This window comes from Camponotus vicinus, unplaced genomic scaffold (assembly GCF_025532165.1).
Source record: "Camponotus vicinus isolate PSW18456_S1 unplaced genomic scaffold, iyCamVici1.0 SCAF_2, whole genome shotgun sequence".
NCBI classification, from domain to species: domain Eukaryota; kingdom Metazoa; phylum Arthropoda; class Insecta; order Hymenoptera; family Formicidae; genus Camponotus; species Camponotus vicinus.
In genome coordinates this window covers 16,954,600-16,962,394 of record NW_028141956.1, presented here as the reverse complement: position 1 = coordinate 16,962,394, position 7,795 = coordinate 16,954,600, and the positions used below count along the sequence as shown (strand labels likewise).

At 26.5% G+C, this 7,795-nt stretch overlaps 1 pseudogene across 1 annotated transcript; it reads right to left on the bottom strand.

Annotated features, from left to right (window-relative positions):
- Positions 1 to 3,407: 3,407 nt before the first annotated feature.
- Positions 3,408 to 6,525, bottom strand: LOC145966753 (aminopeptidase N-like; annotated as a pseudogene). The gene is made up of 5 exons (XR_014437147.1): positions 6,018 to 6,525; positions 4,882 to 5,253; positions 4,147 to 4,425; positions 3,752 to 3,942; positions 3,408 to 3,553 (listed from the first exon to the last, which is right to left on the bottom strand). The product of XR_014437147.1 is annotated as an aminopeptidase N-like (transcript).
- Positions 6,526 to 7,795: the final 1,270 nt, after the last annotated feature.

Here is a 7,795-nt window from a genome sequence, read left to right as displayed (position 1 = left end):
AACGAGTTTCAATTACGAGTTTTTGACAAACTTTCTACAATCGGATGATGGAAAAAATATAAAAGAGATCTAACGGTAAAATAATTTATCTCGGTTAAAAGCGACATATCCGTACGTATACCCGATCGCCAGAAGGTGAAAAGTGAATAACACTCGTAGTGTCTCATCGAAATCTCCGTGATATCTGCTTAAAACATTAACCGTCAAGTAATGAGTACCTTGATCGGCAACGAACTCTTTCATTATATCTGGTTAAAGTTGAACGATGGGTCGCCCTTACATGTCTTATAACTGCACTACTAAGGTGCATTATGTCGTTCAATAAAGTTTTATAGCTACCTGATCACACCAATCTTCATATTTTTCCTACTTGTTTCATCGTTTCTTTTCTGGAATCAATTATAATAATTTGCATCCTCACGGAGATTCGGAACGGAATAAATTGCTTATAGCTTCGCCGAAGATATCTCGCTTTGCGATCGCGCGATCTTCCTTTTTAATAAGACTTGATCCGTCGGAGATCACCGTTATTGATACAATTCGCGTATACTTTTCTCGTTTAGAATCCTAATATCTCAAAACAACAAACGTTCTCTTTCTGCATAAAAGCTAATTGTATGTATAACTTAATAAAGCTAATTGTATGTATAAATTGTATACATAAAAAATAAAGAATATAAATACAAACAAACATATAACAAAGAGTAAATTAACCAGACGCGGATTTACATTGTAATTAATTTACTTAATTTACACAAAAATTAAGATAATGATGCCAGAGTAATTACCACAGTAATTCCTAAGTAAATTACAATCTATATAAGACTATACGAGACTACAAAGACTATACAAGATTTGCAAGGTTAAAAGCTAAAAATTAAGACTACATATCCATAAATCAATAATTTCATGATGTCTTAAGAGATCAACAAAAGTATATTTATTCTGTATATTAACTTGTATATCAAATAATGTCAATAATATAGATCAAATAATATCAACCAATATTATCTTACTTATTTATGAAAACTAACATTTTATTTCGCATATAAAATTCTAATAGCTATAATTGTTGTGTTCGTTAGCAAAATGATTCAGCACGTGTTACGTCGAGTTATTTAAAAAAATGTCTATTTTTCATTACAATTAAATATATCTTATAAACAGTTACTTTATATATATATATATATATATATATATATATATATATATATATATATATATATTTCTGAGTGACCAAACGAAAAGTAGTGGTAGATTGGATCAAATTGAGAAGAAAAGTTCTCTACTATTTTGCAAAATTCGCAATAATTATTAAGAAATAAGCAAAAATGTTTCGGCGCATGAGAAGCGGTAGATCGCTCGCAGTATCCGATTAATGAGTGATCAAACGAAAAGTGGTGGTAGATAGGGTCAAACTGGAAAGACAAGTCCTCTACCATTTTGCAAAATTCGCAATAATTATTAAGTTATAGGCAAAAATGTCTCAGCGCATGAGAAGCGATCTGTCTACCGCTTCTTATACTCTGAGACATTTTTGCCTATAACTTAATAATTATTGCGAATTTTGCAATATGGTACAGGAATTTTCTTTTCAGTTTGACCCAATCTATCACCACTTTTCGTTTGATCACTTAATAATCACACACTACAAGCGGTTTACCGCTTCTCATGTACCGAGACATTTTTGCTTATTTTTTAATAATTATTGCGAATTTTGCAAAATGGTAGAGGACTTTTCTTCTCAGTTTGACCCAATCTACTACTACTTTTCGTTTGGTCACTTAGGAATCGGACACCCTGTATATATATATATATATATATATATATATATATATATATATACAGGGTGAGTCAAAAGTATGTTTTAAAAATTTGTGAGCGTGTTCCTGGATAAAAAGGAAGAACAAATGTTCATATGAACATATGATCGCAAATGCTTTGTTGTCGAGATAATGGACATAAATCAGCAGTATCAAATAATGCTTTATTTGAACGTTTACAATTTTGTTATTGTTACGAATGCGCCACCCACCACTCCCTACCCCCCCCCCCACCCAACCAAACCAAACCACACTACCAACCAAAAAAAAACAAAAAAACAAAAAAATAACAAACAACAATAACAAAATTGTAAACGTTCAAATAAAGCATTATTTGATACTGCTGATTTATGTCCATTATCTCGACAACAAAGCATTTGCGACCATATGTTCATATGAACATTTGTTCTTCCTTTTTATCCAGGAACACGCTCACAAATTTTTAAAACATACTTTTGACTCACCCTGTATATATATATATATATATATATATATATATATATACATATAAATTATAATTCAATTTACTTATTATATGAAGACAGATCTATATTATATGTGTAACATAAAAAATAATTATTTGAATAAAAAGAATAAAATTATGGAGAATAGGTTAAAAAGATATTAATGTAAGGAATGTAAAATAATATCATAACTTATTCTCAAATAAAAAACAGAAAACGAGAAAGTTTCTGATAAGTTTTAAAATTAATATCAGAAATAAATAAACATATATATGTATCAGTCTTGCAATTGTTACAGTTAATTATAATTGTTTTATAAATTTAATTTTTCATTTATATTAGATGGTTGAAATGAGGCAAGTATGTCTAACTGTCCTTTGCGCTTCATTATCTCTTCTTGAACATATTTGAATACGTTCTCTTCAAATTCATTTCTTATAAATTGGCTTATCTGAAAGTATATTATATTTATATTAATTAGAAATTTAATGCAGTATTATGTAATAAAAATATGATACGACTTCAGTTAAATGTTGTAGCATTCTACATAAAACTAATGTGCTAACTAAATCAATGTAAAACATATAGAAAAATATATATTATTGATATTGTTTGAAATAAATTCTCATCTTTTGTTTATTTCACCAAATTTTTGAAAATACATTTATTACATATATTTAATAAAACTAAAAATATTTTTCCATTTAAATTATGAATTTTTGATATCAATAGCATTCGATCGAAAAAAAAAAATCTACAATTTTTGATAAAAATAGAGATAAATAAATTTATATATAAATAAATGAAAATATAAAATTTAAAATAATAAAATTTACCTTATCAAGATTTTCCTTAGAATACACGTTGTTAATTATATTATTTAATGCTGTATTCAAATTGTACTTTCTGTAAAAAAATTAAAGGTTCATAATCAATAAATACAAAAACCGATATATGTTTACAATTAATATAAATTACCTTGGGATAATTTTTTATAATTTGTTAATACATAGTCCATTACTATATTATTCCTAGCGTGTTTCTTGATAATAGAAGTATAAATTACATAGTAATCAAAATCTGTATTTTTCGATATAGATATGTTCAAGAAATTAATTATAATATCAGGATTTTCAGAGCAAACCAAGTACATTAAAGCCTCTTCATCAGATTTATTTACATATATATCGTATAACATATTCCAAGTAGAAGCGCTTGCTTCTATCAAGCCATTACAATACGTCCATTCTTTTAAATTTGGCGAAACTATAACAAATAATAAAAAAAATTGACATGTATGTATACACACACACGCGCGCGCATATATATATATATATATATATATATGAATGTGAATATGTGTCTAAAATCCTAATAACTTATGAAGTAAATAAGATTATGTCATATGTATTTTATATTAATTTAATAGGAATAATTAAAATTTAATGAATAGAATAAGATTACTTATGTGTTGTAGCATCTGTGAAATATTCATTCAGTTTAACAGTGGCCATTTTCTTGCATTCAGAATGACCGAAAGTACATGCCCATTTTAAAGCTACGGTTCTTTTAAGTTTCATAAGATCATTCTCGGTAGGATCTTCTTCGTTTCCTACGTTCTTAATAAGTCCTTCCAAAAGTTTAAGCATATATGACTAGAAAAATTATATAATAATATTAATTTTATATATCGGTTTACAATTGATATTAACATATATCTTATGGACTAGATGTACGTGTATGTATACAAAATCACACACGCTCAAACACGCGCGCGTGCATATACGTGTACGTATATTTCTTCATCTTAAGTAATTATATTACTAATAAGTAATTTCAAGTTATTATATGCTATTTACTTTGAGAGGTTCATTTTCTGTAAACTTTGTAAATATCTTCCGTAACTTTTAATATTTCAAACATAGAATACCACGGTATAAAGTTGTCTGTTTCTTGCGATAGATAACTAATAATATTCAGAAACATCATGATATCATGTTTATTTAGCATCATAAAATGATAGGCGTCATCGATGATTTGAGCACGATTGAGTACATGGATTTTCGTATAATCGTCAGATTTAAGATAATCCACAATTTTTTGCCAAATGGAAGAATCGTAATTAACACGATAGTATCCTATTATCAAAGTAAATAATATTATAAATTACGCTAAAATTTATTAAATAATTAAATAATTTATTAAAAAGAAAATTTAATTTAGTTTAATTTATATTTTTTAATAAATTGTGTGTGTGTGTGTGTGTGTGTGTGTGTGTGTGTGTGTGTGTGTGTGTGTGTGTGTGTGTGTGATACTTTTATCTTATTTTAATATTAATATCTTATTTGTCACTTTTATATATGCGTGTTGAAAATTTATATTATACATTATAAACCTAAATATTATAAAGAGTATATACAAAATAAATAAAAATAAAAATTTATAGAAAATAAATAGAAATTAAAAATATGTAATAATGATGATAAATTATTAATTATAAATTTAATGATTAATGGTCTTCATGAATAGAAAAGAAAATTTGTATTTAAAAATTTATATTAAATTAATATTAAGTGTATATTAAAGATACTCACCCGTTTGTTGTAAATTGACGATAATCCAATCATTTGGATGAATTCCATCAATCGTTATATATCGATCTTGCGGTTTTAGCCAATGAGGGGTAAGGTATTAGAAAAATCAGAATTTGTTTGCATAGCAAAAGTCAAAGGTATCCACCATTTATTATTACGTTCTCACTTTCATTTTTCGGAACGAAATGTTCTTGCGTTAGTATTATCTCATTGGTGTCTTTCTTTCGGGTCACATGAACTACAGGATCCGATTGTTTTATCCAAGTATCCATTACCTCTTTCAATATATAAGTATTATGCGGAACATCTGATGTATCTAGCATTGCTTGCAAAGCGTTCCATAAGTCGTCAGAAGTAGCCGAACTGAACTGACTAAATTGTAAAAGATAGAAGATAGATTTGTTAAGAGAATTATAATGCAATAAGTCATATAACTATAAATAAATCCACAATTAAAATATCTTTTACCGACGCACTCAAAATGTAATAATGATTTTATTACATTTTGAGTGCGTCGGTAAAAGATATCGAATATATCTTAATTGTATTTAATAGTTAGTACATAAAATTTTTGTAAAGTCTAGAGACGCTATATATTATTATCATATATTAACACTACTAAATAAAGTAATGAAGTTTGTCAAAATGCAAATGTGTATTTTTTCAAAAATCTGTTAATCGCATTTTGTTACATTTTATTAAATAATTATACATTATTGAACGTAATTAAACATAATAATACACACAACCCTCTCAAAAATTTTCTTAAAATTTATATTTAAAATATTATTAGATTTATATTTAAAAAGAAATTAGGACAAAATTTTACTTCGAAGTTTTAAGAAAAATTTAAAATATAAGAAAACATATTATATTAACAAGAATGCACAATATTATGTAGACAAGTATTTAAAAACTACATATATATATATACGCAATTATGAAAATATGATATTAAACACACACACACAATATCACATTAAATCATATATTTTATATAGTAGTTAAAGATCTTAGCATATTATAAAGACATGATGATGATAAAAGTAGCAAATAAATAATAATAATAATAAATAATTAAAAATAATAATATATATGATATTAGAAAGAACTTTCAGATACTGACATTTACTTACGCATCATTTCCTTCCTCATTTATATAAGATGATATGAAAAAGCCTTCCAAGTCGTTATGTAGGATACCAACATATCGCATTTTCAAAATATAATTTCCAGGTGATAGTTCATCATTGAAATTAAGAACTAAGATTTGTGTTAGATTGTCATAATTATACATTGCTGGTGTATAGATAACATTGTTATCAAACAACGATGTCTCCGCTTCGTTTATTGTCAATTATAAAACGTGTAAACTCAAGTTACATGACTAATTCTGATGTTAACATTGGATTCTCCTTCAAAGGTGAAATTATCTTCTACAATGCACGGTATTAGCTTAATATTGTAATGTACCGGAATTACATTATCTGGTAAACGGTAATTAATCGCCGAATCATTGCTTCAATCTTCCTGAACAGGAATCAAATCGTTGCTTGAATCTTCATCATAGAGAATCGCTGTAGCAGTAAATATGAGGCCAATATTTATTAAAAATTTCAAAATAGCCATGTCAAGTCTCCTTTTGAATATCTGTACAAAAATATTTTCAGAATAAAAATAATATAATATAAACTGTAATTTTGCTTTTATATTTTATTTTATATGAGTTTTAGAGAGCATAAGATGTTAGCATAAAGATCTTATTATAACGATGATGAAGGCAAATGGAAATAATAGTAAAATAATAAAATAATAAAATAGATAATAATAATAAATAGTAAAGAAACAGTACATATAATATTTTAGAAGAAACTTTCAAATTTTAATATCTACTTATATAATAGATTGCTATTTTATTTACGAGATGAAATTAAAACTGTGAACTTGTATCTTTTATTATTTGATCTTTTCTGCTCAAGATATCATCCGTTAGTGACGAACTCGAGGAAATTAAAGCCGTTTCCTGTTTAACCCATTAGCGCCTGAACGGACATTTTTCGGTACCAAAGTTCAGAGAGTCACTGTACGATGCATTTGATCGAAAAAAATTTTGGAACCACTGTTCCCTCTGTTTTGAAGGTTGCTCTTTCGAATGGTGGTGGTTAGAAGACCCTAAAATGAGTTTTTTTATGGAAAAATAGTAAATTAAAAAAAAAACAGAAATTTTTTGATGAAATTTTTTTTTGAGGTAATTTTTTTTTGCATTTGCATTTTTCTACATACTTAAGACCGATAAATATCGCGTCCATGACACCAAAACTAAAAGTTATTGGCTATACATAATTAAAAAAAATTTTTTATTTAGACAAAATGGCGTCCGAAACAACAAATTTTAGTTTTAAACTTCAGTAATTTTTTTCTCGATAACTATGGACTTGAGGAAAAATTTTCTAAGAACAAAAAAGTCTTAATATTAGTCAAAGAATACCCTCAAATTTTTTCAGGACCGTAAAAGAAAATTTTTGATTTTCCAGAAAATAGGAAAATTGAAATTTTCGAAAAATCGTTTAAAAAATCTGAAAAAATTTGAGGGTATTCTTTGACTAATATTAAGACTTTTTTGTTTCTAGAATATTTTTCCTTAAGCCCATAGTTATCGAGAAAAAAATTGCTGAACTGTTTTTGAGGTCACTCATCACAAATTCAACATTTTTATTGTATAATTAGTTCCAAAGAGATTTTTTAAATGAATCAGTAATGTAATATTTTTCAAATTTTTCTCGAATTAAAATGCAATCAGATTGAATTATACATATATTACATAGAAATATTAACCATATATCAATACTTCACATTGTTTGCATCAATAAATCATATTACTTCGAGAGTTCACTGTATTACTGAAGAAGCTTTC